This window comes from Phacochoerus africanus, chromosome 2 (genome assembly GCF_016906955.1).
Source record: "Phacochoerus africanus isolate WHEZ1 chromosome 2, ROS_Pafr_v1, whole genome shotgun sequence".
Taxonomy (NCBI): domain Eukaryota; kingdom Metazoa; phylum Chordata; class Mammalia; order Artiodactyla; family Suidae; genus Phacochoerus; species Phacochoerus africanus.
The window spans coordinates 155,925,867-155,941,406 of record NC_062545.1 but is presented as its reverse complement, the minus strand read 5'-3'; positions in this window follow the sequence as shown (position 1 = coordinate 155,941,406).

The window sequence follows — 15,540 nt, the reverse complement described above, 5'->3', positions numbered from 1 at the left end:
TGGCCTCCATAGGGTTAAGGATCCAGCATTGCCATGAGTGGTGGTGTGGGTCACAGATGCGACTCAGATCCTGCCTTGCTGTGGTGTGGGCCGACAGCTATAGCTCTAATTCGACCCTAGCCTGGGAACTTCCATATGCCACAGATGCAGCCCTAAAAAAAAATTTTTTTAAAACAAGTTATCTGGTCTCAAGACTTTGGTCCCAGCAGTATAAGATAAAGATTACTGAAGGAAAAACAGATGATAATACTTGTGTGGCTAGAAGTCTTCCCTGCTGTAATTAATTTATTTTTATCTTTAAAAAAAATTTTTAGGGTTAGGGCCTCATCTGCAGCATTTGCAAGTTCCTGGTCTAGGGGTCAAATCAGAGCTGCAGCTATAGGCCTACACCACAGCCACAGCAGCAGCAGTTCTGAGTTGTATCTGTGGCCCACACCCTCAGCCCCCAGCAATGCCTGCGGGATGCTTAACCCATCGAGCAAGGCCAAGTATAAAACTCACATCACCCATGGACACTGTGTTAGGTTCTCAACCTGCTGAGCCACAATAAGAACACTTTTTTTCATTTTTTTCATTTTGCTACAACTAATTTAGCTGGCTTAATGAAAAAAAAATGATATCTTTTTTTGGTATTTGCTATTTCCATCACTAAATCCTGACTCAAATGGTTTTAAAATACTTTACCACAACAAAATTAAGCAATATATACAAAACTTATGTTATTAATCTCTATTTTAGGCCAGTTAAAACTCTGAAATACTTCTTTTTTTCATTTTAGCTTTCTGTTGTACCCTCAAAGTCCATAAAAATTTGAATCAGCCATGCTCTGCTTTACAAAAGCTCACTTTATGCCACTTTGCTATTATGAAAGACCTATATTCAAACCTATATCTACTAACTGAAAGAAATCCAAAGAGGATTTTCCCTTTTACCAAGAAAAGGTCAAAAGCAAATTTAACCTTCAGCATTTATTTTGTGGGGAACTCTTACAGAGGCAACGGAAGTTGCCTCACCAATCTTCCTCCTGGGAACCACACTCAGCAACTTAGCATCAAGCCTCCATGGCTGTAACTGTGTCTTCAAGTGCCTATGTGTCTCTCCATTTATCCTGTGCATCCAGCAACTGGGGAATCCTGTAGTCTAGGTTGTACCAACTTTAGGATGTAAGGTGAGCATCATTAGGATTCAATCCAGTTAGGAGAACTTAAGACCACTTACAAGAGTACTATAGGACTCTAACAGAGAGAGGGTCAGGTGTTGGAAACTGGATTTGGAATATATTTAGATCTAAAACTCCATTATCATTGAATTGAAAGGGAGTGGAGAACAATGAGAGAGAAATCTCTGCAGTAGGAATCATTCATTCATTCTACAATCACTATGTGTGTGATTATATATATGTATATAATATATGAGCATATTTATGGAGACGGATAAAGAAAAATAGGAAGTGAAGCAAGTTTTATGTGGAGAATGGACAAATCTGTAATAACATTAGAAAAGTCCATTTGTGCTATGCTGACAGTGCTATACCGTCAACATGCAACTTGAAATACTAAGACCCAAGAGCAGAGGGGAGTGGACATGGGGATGAGATTTAGTCTATTTTCTGAAATGTATACCTTCTGCAGGCACACCACAGACATCTTCCTAGAGCAGAGGGAGAGCTATCAAGTTCTTTTTAATTTTTTAAAAATTTCTTGTTAAGTCCACACTGTGAAGTGATGGACTTTGTAATTGTAAACAATGTATGAGTGAATTTGCCTAACTTAAGCTGGAGATCACTAATATTTTCTGATGCCAAAACATTTTTTAATGGAAAAGAGGCCAGAGGTTTATAGAATCTTTTTCCAAGTTTCCAAATTTGTAACATCAGGCGTGAGATGTGCCAGGTAATTCAGTTACTGCTGCGACTACAAGTAAAACCACAGTGTATTTTGACCACAGAATTTTACGTGGTAAATGGGCATCCATGCTATGGTGGGTGCCAGTAAATAATTTAGGTTTGTTTTGTTGGTTGGTTGAAGTTTTCAATATCTAACAAATAGATTCGTTTTTGTGCCTTTTTTGTAAAAAACAAAAATAGCACATAGCTTTCATCTTGTTTATACAGCATCTAATATATTTCAAAAAACACTACAAACTATTCCTCTAAATTCCTATAAAACACAGTAGATATTTATATAAAAGAATGCTTTGAGGGAATCTATGCTCTGAGAATGTTCTGGGAATTTTTCAAATGCTCACAATTCATTACTTAACACGTAAGCACTTTGCCTTGATTACACAGAGATAATTATCTCTATTTACTGTCTTTGTCTACTACTATTCTTCAAATGCATGTCCTATTGATGACTAGCAATACACTACAGGTTCTATTGCTTTGTAAATTGCTTTTTTTTTTCTTTTTAGGGTCGCATGTGTGGTATATGGAAGTTCCCAGGCTAGGAATTGAATCAGAGCTGCAGCTGCCGACCCACCCCACAGCCACAGCAACACCAGATCCTTAGCCCACTGAGCAAGGCCAGGAATTGAACCCACATCCTCATGGATACTAGTCAAATTCGTTACAGCTGAGCCACATTGGGAACTCCTGGTAATGTGCTTATAATGGTTGTGCTTTGGCAACATATAATCAGTGTGGGTATAAACAAAATATCGCTTGTCTCTGATAAGTATAGTGTCTCCCATCACATAGTGTGTGTCTGTGTCAGTCTGGAAGTCTAAGAGCCTATGGGTTCTGAGTTTGAGCTTAACTGTGTGATAGTCTGTCCACACATTGCCCTATAAGGATTACTCTATGTGGACTATGTGGGACACAGTTCCGCAAGGGAAAGTGAGACATAGACCATTATTCCTAGCTTTAAACCTCTTGATCTATTCTAAGTAGGGTACATTCTCTTTAGGAAGTTTTAAATTTTCTTAAAAGGTATGAAAGGATGGTAAAATGTCAAGGACTGATGTACAAGGACCGAGAAGGAATAATTCATCTGAGGCTTGAACAGAGTGAGCCTTGGGCAAATGAACTGGAATAAGGAAGTTATCCCATATATTCCTATTTTTATTATGAAAATGTGGTCTGTCGTTTAGATGAGACCGTAGGAGTGAATTACATATTTTTATTTAATTAAGTAACTGACTTTCAAAGAAAGCCTAATGACCCAACTCTATACAAATCTTAGTTAAGCAATAGGTAATCACACATACAGGGTGATAATTAATGATTTCATAATTAAAATGATCATTTTCTACTTCATTTGATATGCTTAAGATTTACTTGGTAATTTTTAATCTAAGAGGACCAATTATACATGATGGATATTTCTGTCAAAAAATCATGTCATAGAAAATTCATTTTGTATGGTTTGATTATGTTTTACAGCTAAATATGTAGAAGGTTGTTATGAATGAAACTTCTGCGCCAACACAAAACTTAGGACAGTTAAAAAGTATAAGAACTGAGAATGTCATAGATTGTTTTCAAATAGATGGTGAACTGAGTTCATATAATGAATGTCTTTGCTTGATCTAGAATGATTAGCCTGGTCTATCACTGACTTTATGTATTAGGATTTGCCAACAAAAGCAAAGTGCACATAAACAATAATTGCAAGATTACTGAGTTGGGTTATATGATTATAAGATTATATGGCTGGGAGATAACTATGTATTAAACTTGAATATCGGTGTATGGCATATAGAAGATCTCAAAAAGATATCGATCACATAGCTACTAAATTTTACCTGGGAGGCTGTTCTGAAAATGGTTTTCAGTACTGGTTTTCTGTGAGAAATAGAATGTTCTACCATGACGCCAACCTTTGGAGTTTAAAGTATCAGAAACACAGATAAATTAATGGTTATTTTTTTCATAAAATTAAATTCATTAGATATAATTATTTTCTTTGTAATTGCCTTAAAAAGGCACATTTTTAGGAGTTCCTGTCGTGGCACAGTGGTTAACGAATCCGACTAGGAACCATGAGGTTGCGGGCTCAGTCCCTGCCCTTGCTCAGTGGGTTGACGATCCGGCGTTGCCGTGAGCTGTGGTGTAGGTTGCAGACGCGGCTCGGATCCCGCGTTGCTGTGGCTCTGGCGTAGGCCGGTGGCTACAGCTCTGATTCAACCCCTAGCCTGGGAACCTCCATGTGCCGCGGGAGCGGCCCAAGAAATAGCAACAACAACAACAACAACAACAACAACAAAAAAAGACCAAAAAATAAATAAATAAATAAAGTATACAATTCAATTTTTAAAAAAAGGCACATTTTTATTTTTATGCATAAAAGTTTAGAATTTCTAAATTCCCTATTCAGATACTGGTGGTGTTTTTGTCTCTTGACTGAACTGTAACTGATATATATATATTCAGTAAATATTTTCTCTAACTACACATCTTGTTTACAACACATAGCAGGGCTTTTGAAAGGAATTCTTATGGTGACAAAATCCACAATATCCAAAGCATTAATGGGTTCTTTGAAGATAAAAGAGTATATTTTAGGGAGTATTATATTTCAGCATTACTTATTACTGCCATTACTAAGCAAAATGAATTCTAGAGGTGTTGCCAAGATAACTGCTTAAAAGTTGCCTGCAGAAAGATAGGAATCTTCTAAAATGTACATCAACACACAAATTTCACCAGTAAAGTCTTACTATATATACATATTTTTGAGCTGAAGTCAACATATTGCTTAGTTGCTTTATGTGCAGTTGCTTTATATTCTGGCACAAATTCCTCATCTTATTGAAGGACCAGCATCAATTTGCAAACCATGAATTTGAATAGCACGGTTTCAGAGAATCTAATTGAGAGTTACATCAATATTTATTGAAGATTTTAAACTTCTTTGCATGTTTCTCTTGAAGCTTCTCTCTTCCTACTACTTTCCTAAAGCTTTCTGATGGCATCATTTAATGCTTATGGAATTCTAGATAAAACTAGTATTCTTTTTTAATCTTCAATTTTTTTCTGTAATGAGTATAGTTTTCCTTGAAATTCCCACCTATAGACCACTACTTAATCTCCTTCATTGAGTTATAAAGATATTGTTTTATCTCCCACTCTTGTATATATGATATCTTTGGCTACCTCTTTGTCATTTTTTGGTGGTAGTTATTCTACAGAATCTGTTTGGTTTTTTGTCACTGCTCTATTCTATTCCAATTTTAATTAGCACTGTTTGGTTCGATTAGTGTCTGCAGCTGTTACTGAAAATGAAGTTGCTGTCCCACTGCACTTTATCCCATTGTAATGGGCAGGCAAAGTGGTAATGAGATTACTGTTTACTTCAAAACCTGAAACCCAGCAGTCATTGTCAACCTTCCGAAGCATCAGTACGAATTCACATAGTACCTGCCATCTGTTCCTTTCATGGGGTCATAACAGATCATTTCTGAAATTTAACTGCATTTCCATCATTTCACTGAATGGTGGATAAATACATCCAATAATAGTCATCAAGCAATACACCTACAATTTCTTCCTTTATGTACCTGTCTAATTAAATGCTAAAAAGCTTGAAGCCTATAAACAGTGTCAGCTTTATAAACAATCAGTGATAGATGTAGAAATGATTCCCCCATGTTTGGGCACAGGAGAGCTATTCCACACAAAATACTCTCTACGTTGCCTAAGAGAAAACTGGAAATTAAGGAATACAATATCTATCTGCCTCAGTTCTTCTTATATGTTTATTCAGTTCATGTTTTAATAGAGGGTTGTCTAAACAACTTCTGACACACACTGACAGATTTATACATTCACATCTAAAAGGTGTAGTGTTTATTTTTATTTTCCATGCACTTATTTATTTAGAGCATGAGAAACCATTTTCTGGGTAGACAAATTGCTATGAACCACAAATGTGTACATTTTACATTTTACTCATAGAAACCTGCTTGGTTAGGTCCAGCTGGTGAAGACAGATTCTTTAAAATTCTTTTTCTGCTTTGATTTTCCATCAAGTTATTCCACCTTTCCATTCTTAGGAATGTATAGTCCTTCATTCTGCTATCTGCCATGTGATCAGACAACCAGGCCAGCCCCAGTGCTATTGCCTTTATCAAAACTTTCCTGGCCCTGACATCTTTCTTCCAGGTTATCCAGTCAAGGTCAACCAGTCTATATCTTTCTCAATACACCCAGTCCTGCTTTTCAGAATTTTCTCTGTGACTCGACATATATCAGAGAAATTCATTAGTTTCCTACTATTACCTACACTTTTAATTCTTTGCTCAATCAAGCCAATATTGCACACATTTTCCAATTCCATTGATAAATCACATTCCAACGAACACGAATATATTCCTTATGTTTAAGAATTAACACCTACAGGAATAATGCCCACATATAATTTAGGAAGAGACTGTTCATAGCATCCCATTTAAATGGCTATATGTTTCTTCAGTTCATGTTTTATGCAAGATGTTAAAATAGAGGCATCTAAATAATATATGACACACATGGACAGAATCTTTACATTCAAATTTAGAAGACGAAGCATTAATTTATTTTTATCTACTTTATCATAAATGACAAGTAGAAAAGCTGGGCAAGTGTGGAGGTGTTAGAATTCTGTGAATCAGCTTGTTTTAATAACTAGTGTTTGGAGGCAGCTGCTTGTCAATTTATATTCTTGAAGATTCATACAATTTAAATGTTGCTTAGAATTTCTCCAGGTGCACAAAACCCTCTCAAGTAGAATCAATTAAAAGGGTATGAATGCTATTTATCAACATCCATGGAGTCTCACTGAAACCAGAAACCAGAATTGTACACCTCAATTTTAATGCGATAATTTAAAATTGTTGTGTCGTTGTTAAATTGTACCATTGTTCAATATTTTGAGGTTTTTGGCTTTTTTTAATATACAATTTAATTAACTTTTATGAAATGCGAATACATTAGACATGTAGAAAATCAGTATTTTCCTATTTTTGTCTATGGACATTCTTTATGCTTTATGAGTTATGTGCAGTTCTTTATCATTTTTAAAATTTTATTATTTTGGCATTTATTTTGCTTGGTATTCTCTGAACTTCCTAGATCTGTGGTTTGATATCCAACGTGTTGGAAAGTTTTTATGTATTATTATTTCATATATTTCTTCTGCTCCTTTCTCCCTTTTCCTTCTGCATTCCCATTACTAGTGGTAAACTTTTTGCAGATATCCTATTGTCCTTGGCTAGTCTGTTCTAGCCTTTACAATTTTTATTCTCTTTGCTTTTTTGTTTTGAGAATTCCTTTGATGTAGTTTCTAGCTCACAGATGCTTTGCTTATCCAGTCTACTAATCAACCCATCAAAGACATTATTCATTTCTATTACTTTTTTAAAAAATCTCTAGCATTTCTTTTTGGTTCTTTTTAAAATTCTCACCTCTCTTATATTCCCCACATGTTTTTTGAATGGTGTCTACTTTATCCATGAGAGCCATCACTATATTCATGATAGTTTTTTTAAGTTTTGGTCTGATAAATCCCACCATTCCTGCCATATCTTTCTGATGCTCGCTCTGTCTCTTCAAATTGTCTTTTTTTGGTTTTGCTATGCCTCGTAATTTTTTTTTCTTTTTAGGACTGCACCTGTTGTATATGGAGGTTCCTAGGCTAAGGGTAGAAAGGGAGCTGCAGCTGCTGGCCAACACCACAGCCACAGCAATGCCAGATCCAAGCCATGTCTGTGACCTACACCACAGCTCACAGCAACACTGGATCCTTAACCCACTGAGCGAGGCCAGGGATTGAGCTCGAAACCTCATGGTTCCTAGTTGGATTTGTGTATGATGCACCATGATGGGAACTCTGTCTTGTAATTGCTTATGTCAGCTGGACATGAAGTACTGGTGAAGGAACTGCTGTAAATAAGCCTTTGATAACTTGATGGTGAGGCGGGGGGTGTGGGGCAGGCCATAGTCCTCTAATTAGGTCTCATTCTTCAGTGAGCCTGTGCCTCTGGACTGTGAAACTCAAATTGTTTCTGTTTTCAATTGTTCAGATTTTTTCCTCCCCCTTAAGTAGAAAAGAATGGCTTGAGTAGGCTGGAGTTGGGTGTTGCCCTTCCCCAGGTCAGGTAAGTTCGGGTAACAACCTCGCAGGTTGGGATCTAGTTATAACTCATTTCTCCTGAGGGCAGGTCTCCTTAGGAAGCACAGACTACCCAGGTGTATTTCAAATGTTTCCATTTTCCCTTTCTCCTGAAGTCTGAGGGGACTCTGGTCAAGCTCCTGAAGATCAATCTCTCAATATTGTTGGGGCCCTCTTAGGACTGGGTCTCCCTTGAGTTTAAACCTCAGTTGTTTGCCCTGAGCCTCCAGTGATTCATCAACTACAGTTCAGGTTTTCCAACCCCGACCCTGGTTCCCAGCAGTGTTTCTGCTTGTGAGTTCTGTTTCGAAAAGGCTTAACTCAGTGTAGTCACCTGTTTCTTCAATCTTAGAGGCAATGATTTGATCCTTTTCTTATAGATCCAAAGAAAGTTGTTGATTTTCCAGTCTGTTCAGCTTTTTGCTTATTGTTAAGATAAAGCAGCACATTCCAAGCTTGTTACATGAGGGACCAGAAAGTAGAAGTCTACTAATTGGTTTAATTTTTAATTTTAATCTTTAAATGAGACTTTGTCATTAAATTTTATAATGAGAACTTTTTAAAGTTGGCATCATTAACTGAAGTAAAACTTCTAACTATTTACTGAAGGTGATTTATCAAATAAGAATTATTTTCCATCTCTCTAGCACTACGCTTTGCTCCACCACCTGGTTCTTTCACCAGCTCATTACTTTTACCTTTTGGGGTTGGTAAATAAAACCAGATTGTGAAAATGGTTGCATTACTCTATATTAGCTAAATATAGATGAATCTAAATAATTATTCTTCAAATAGGAGAATGTATGGCATGTAAATTAAACCTAAATAAAGTTGTTTTAAAAAGCAAGGAACCAGAAAATTTAGTTGAATATATAATCAATGTATTTGTTGTTCTCTTTAAATACAGTGCTCACTAGTTTGAAAAATCAGTGTTTAATTTTACATAACAACTTTTTTTTGCTAAATGTATATATACATTAGGAATCACTGAAATGACCAGAAATAAATCTTTGAATGTTAAGGAATTTAGATTTTATTTGACAAAAATGTAAAAATTAACTATTTCTAAAGCTATAGAATAGATTTTATGCTTATTAATCCATAATTGGATTTTTCTATAAAGTTTACTTTAGTAAAACTAGTAAATAGAATTGTTCAATAAAGATAAGGAGACTGGAGTGTTTTTAAGTAGTTTTACATACACTGACTTGGTATTAGGGATGGGTTAAAAAATATCTAATTTTAGAATGGAAATTACAGTAAAACTATCACATAAGAACATGAAAAGTATTCAATCTTTTAGTGAGACCTATCAACTTTAAAATTAATGTTAAGAGGAAAAGCTAACATTTTGCTGATAGCCATGATTTTCCATTTAATAATTAACTTTTAAGAAAGTCGCATTTTATTAAAATGACTAATTAATTCACTGTACTACTTGCCTAATAACACAGGAACCATATTAATTAAAAGAGATAAGAGCTGTTAGTAAAAGGAATACTTGAGTGGTGATAGGATCTTTGGATTCCAGTATGATTTTAAATAAAATTATGCACCATAATATTGATCTTCTTGGTTGAACCAGTCAAGATGGAAATTTCCTGCTCTAGGTATTAAAAACAACTTTCATGATAATGGTGAATGTACTATAAGAAGGTCCAGGATTAATCATATCCAAAAATCTCTTTTATCTTTTGTACTGAATTCAAATTTCAAGCAAAATATTCTTTAATAGGGGCAGGAAAATTACATATAAGACAAAAAGATATTGATTTAATTTAGTATCAAATATATTTTTAATATTATATCTTATGCTTCATGATTATTTAAATTTGTACCCATAAATATCATAGTACAAGGGGCTTGACACAAGAATCAGCATTTGTTTTTCAGTTGTATAAATGTATTTTGTTCTTTATAATGACATAAGAGACTTCATTTGTATCCACAAGTATACACCTATAGAGATTTGCAACTATACTGAAAATTAAATGGTATTATCAAGAGCATAGAAATTGGGTATTTTTTAACTAATTCAAGAAAAAGAAGTCCTAGTTGTGATACTTGAGGTTTATATGTTAGAGCGAATCCACTTAATACCACAAAGAGGAAATTATCCACCTTTGAACTACATTCCTCTTCTGAGGAGTGTTTTTGCCAGACAAACAGTTTGTAGGATTTTATCACATTTTCATAAATGTAGTATTTGCCAATTCTCCATGGTGACTGAATATGGAATTTGAAGATATCAGGTATACCCTAACTCTAAAATTCTGAAGCACTATAAAAATATAAACTATTATAATAATAGATATCATATAGAAAATTACTGTTATCTGTGTAAACATTGTATGGTTTGAGATATGAACAATAACACCTAACTAGGATAGATGCGCCTTCAGAGGGAAAAAACAAAAGACTCCTCAAATAAGAAAACAAAAAAGGAGTTCCCGTCGTGGCGCAGTGGTTAACGAATCCGACTAGGAACCATGAGGTTGCAGGTTCGGTCCCTGCCCTTGCTCAGTGGGTTAACGATCCGGCGTTGCCGTGAGCTGTGGTGTAGGTTGCAGACGCGGCTCGGATCCTGCGTTGCTGTGGCTCTGGCGTAGGCCGGTGGCTACAGCTCCGATTCGACCCCTAGCCTGGGAACCTCCATATGCGCGGGAGCGGCCCAAGAAATAGCAAAAAGACAAAAAAACAAAAACAAAAAAGATCATTCTATAATAAAATTCAATCTCTAGATTGCAATCCAGTCCTGTAAAGTAGGTTCATGTTGTTGCCAGGGACTCACACTTCCAATATTTGTGCATCTTTATAGTCTTTGATAACTGCTAGACGCTGAGCTGTCTGCTGTGCATCAGTTTCTCAGAGAAGGTAGAAAATGCAAAAAAGAATGTGCCCCATTCTAAGATAACTTCCCAGAAGCACCCCTGACAATGAGGCTGACTTCTCATTGGTAAGCATCAAGGTAGTCTGGAAATTCTGCCTTCAGTACAGGTGGCAATGTACAGAAATAACAACTGAGGTATTTTTATTCAAGAAAGAGAAAGCAGTATTGAGAGGCAGCATCAGTCTCTGACATAACCAAAAGTGTATCTTCTTTTATTATTTAATAGTGTTGAACCACTAAAGGAATGATTTCTTCCATTTTGGCTTGTTTACAATAGAAATGATAATGCAATAATCACAACTAACATTTGAGATTGTTTCAAATTTTGCCATATCACTTATAACCCCCCCCATTTTGTTATGACCAAAGAAATTCACTACCTCCACTTAAATAATAACATCCCCACCTTACAGCTCAGCAAGGAAATGCCATTTCTCACGAAGGATCTCTATGAACACATTTCCCTGCCAGCAAGAACATGCCCTCTATGTTTTGCTGGGTCTCTTTCTCTCTCTGAATGTTTTAACAAGGGAGCTTTGTCTATTTGAGGGAAATATCAAAGCCTACAACTTTCAAGGCTGCAATTTTCTTGGCCTTTCCTCTAAAAATTAATGTATCCTGAACAATCTTGCCCATTTGTTTGTATAGCAGGGAATGGGTTTCCTTATTCCTTCAAGTCTGTTCTGCTATCTTGGCCTTTAACTTAGTCATAGAACAGAGAATATTTTGCATTACTGTGCTGTTTTAATAGAACAAAAACCTATTTATCAGATATATTATGTATACTCTTATATGAATATACTAAATTTACTAAATATGGGGGAAAAATGAACAGGGTTTGTACTTTTTTCATGATCATTCCTTAGGACAAAAGTCCAGGAAATCCAACCTGTGGCTTTTCTTGTGTGCATAAAACAGTACCCCAGGGTCTGCAAAATGTCCATGCAGGCTAAGTGAACCCAAGTACTCTAAGTGAAACCTAAGAGTTGTGTAGCTGTGCAGTGCTGCTGCAAGGTAAGTCTACAGAAAATAGATGCTATAAATACCTGCTTGAATTAAATTTAAGAATATATACCTTGATACAGAGAGTCACTTGGCACAATGAACATTTTTCTTACTCTTTTTGATAGTTCATAATTGTGAATGCACATATATACATGTGTATATGTGTGTACCCATATCCATATATACATTATTGGGTATATATTTAACATGTATTCATCTTAAAAGTACATCATTCTGCCTATATTTGCAGCTGGATTAAATGTTTCCCTCAAGGATACTTCTTGTGATAAAATCAAAGCACATACGTAAATGCATCTTTTAGAAAATAGGTAAGCTGATGAGTATTTAGAAAGTAGATAAATAAAGAAGGTAAACATATTTAGTAAATTTAGTATATTCATATAAGAGTATACATAATATATCTGATAAATAGGTAACTATAGCTCCAGGTAAAATATGTATAAGCAGATGATACATATGGAAAAAAAATCCCAAAAGAGTGGCTCGTGTATACATGTATTTGTTGTATGTTGGCGGGGTGGGGTGGGGGAAAGGGTGACACTAGCAAGGTCTCTTGATAGGGTTTGGGTTCTAGACCACACTCTAGGAACAAACCATATAAGATTGTTATAAGTCATATCTTGGATCCTCATTTTCCAGAGTTCAAAATGAGGGAGATTGACTTACTTTGGATGATTTCTAAATTAAAAAAAAAATCTATTGGTTAAGATGAGAAATTTCATTTTGTGTATTTACAGTTAAAAGTTAAAATAAAAAACAGAATAACAAAAAATAACTATGACCTTTAAGAAATAGCAACCACACAAAAGCAAAAACAAGTAAATACGCCGTATCTAAATCATTTCTGGATCTAATGATATCTTAACTGAGATAGCAATCTAAATTTGGAATAAGAGTATAGACTAGGATTTTAATTGAGAACCTTCTATAATTTCTTTCTTTTTTTTTTTTTTTTTGTCTTTTTGCCATTTCTTTGGGCCGTTCCCACGGCATATGAAGGTTCCCAGACTAGAGGTCCAATCGGAGCTGCAGCCACCTGCCTCCACCAGAGCCACAGCAGCGCAGGATCTGAGCCACGTCTGCAACCTACACCACAGCTCATGGCAACGCCAGATCATCAACCCACTGAGCAAGGCCAGGGATCGAACCCGCAACCTCATGGTTCCTAGTTGGATTCACTAACCACTGAGCCATGATGGAACTCCTATAATTTCTTATAAACAAGTCTTCATTATATATATTGAACTCAGACCAAGTTAATTTACATTTGCAATACAGCCTAAATGGAAGGAATTACTTCCTGCCTTCAGCACCTACCGCCTCTAAAGGTGAATTGACTCAAATGCTTCCTCATTTTAATTGTTAATCCTGTCAGATACACTGGGTTGATGTATAAAATCTCTAGAATTTAACTAAATGGTATATTTTTTTGGAGGGTCATTTTTCTACTTGTTTGAATCTTTCATATAATACGTTCTTGAAGATGAGCCAATAAAAAAATGTTTTTCAACTGGTGACAGTGACACAATATGGAATGTGGATTGTCTGAAAATTATGTAACCAAATGTGGAGATCTGTATAAGAAAAAAATCCCTCTACAGACAGCAGAATGATGCTATTATAATTCACAGATAGAATTCTATCAAGCCCATGCTCTCATTATGCATAAGAACAAGCAGTCTTTCAAAGCAATAAAAGGCCAGGATATCTTCAGGCAGCATCACTAAGGTGCTCTTACTCTCATCAGAAGGATCACAAGGAAACAAGAAGATCCAGAGAATTCAGAGAACACACATGGAAGACCGGAAGCTGAGGTTTAAGGAAGACATATCTCAGCTGACATCAATGGCCAGATGGTTTTCAGTGCAGTCAAGGACTTGGGGGTATCCTAGCCGAATAAGGCCTTGAAGACCATTTGTTCCTCATCGTTTAGGGTTTATCAATAAGAAAACAAAGGCCCAGGGAAAGTAAATGACTCATGCAAATTTCAAGCATTTTGTGGGATTGCCACTTCACTTAAACTAGACTCTTTCACTTTCTAATTATCCACCTAGGAGTCTTCTACCTTCTCATTGTGTTAGAGACCACAGAAAATGTTGAAAACTTTTAATTGTTTCTCATTTGTATTTGCATTTTGTTGTTCTAGTTCAATCATCTGAATTATTGGAATATGGAATTTTGAAAAGAGGGTGAGTCAAAAAAAAAAAAGAAAATCAAGCCCTGTGCCTGTGTATATATGCACATGTGTATTTGTACGCCTCAGCTCTTGAAATGACCCTGTGACATTAAACTTTTTGAAGAAAATTGTGTTCTTTCCAGTTTCAACCTGCATGTTCTTATACATATGAGTATGAATAGATGTGTACATGTGTGCATGTGTGTGTTGAAAGGTAAATAAATGGAAACTGGGGAAGAAGATAGTGTCTGCTTTTCACTCATAAGCTGATATTTTTCTTACTCCTTGATATGCAGATTTATAATAACACATAAAAGGTAAACACTCTTAAAATCACATTCAATTTTCTATTAAGGTTTTCTATCTTACTTTTTCTGTTTCAGTGCCTCATTTTTTCTTCCATATAATGGTGCTAACCTACGTGAACATACAGTTACCAATCCCCAAACTCCTTACAAGACAAAGAAAAAGCATATTAAATACTATATTAATTCTAATGGGCACTGATTTCACTCATGTATTCTGTTAATAAATCACTGATAATGAAACATTTTCTTGGGAGAAGTATTAGAGCCAGAAGTATTTAAAGCTATTCATGGCTTTAAACTAACCTTCAACATTCTTCAAATCGGAAAAGAAATACTTAATATGAACCCAAAGTGAATTAATTTGCATAATGCACTTTTCTGTTCATCCATGAGCAAGGTAAGGGAGTTCTCTGAAAGTTGTTAAATTATGTTTCTGCTTTGTTTCAGTGCACCTGAGAAGTACAAAATAATAAATCTCATTTGGTGGGAAGGATACTAGCTATTTAACCTTGTTTAAAATCCTTACACCTTTGGAGTTCCCATCAGGGCACAGCAAAAACGAATCCAACTAGGAACTATGGGGTTGTGGCTTCAATCACTGGCCTCATTCAGTGGGTTAAGGATCTGGCATTGCCCTGATCTGTGGTGTAGGTTGCAGATGCAGCTGGGATCCCGCACTGCTGTGGCTCTGGTGTAGGCCAGTGTCTACAGCTCCAATTAGACCCCTAACTGGGAACTTCCATATGCCGCGGGTGCAGCCCTATAAAGACAAAATAAAATAAAATAAAATCCTTGCACCTTTGGATAAGAATATTCTGTCAAACCTAGCTTTATTATTGCCAAAATCGACATGGGTGAAAGTAAGGATAGTGCCAAAATTTGACTTTTACTCAGAAGGAAATAGTGGCAGGGTTTTAAGCAAAGCAATGACATGACCTAACATATCTTAGATGGACTAGTTTGTCTAAGAACAGAGCACAGAAGGTGAACACAGAACTAAATTTACCAGTTAGGAGGCTATGTGGTAATGCAGGAGAGAGGGCCTGGCAA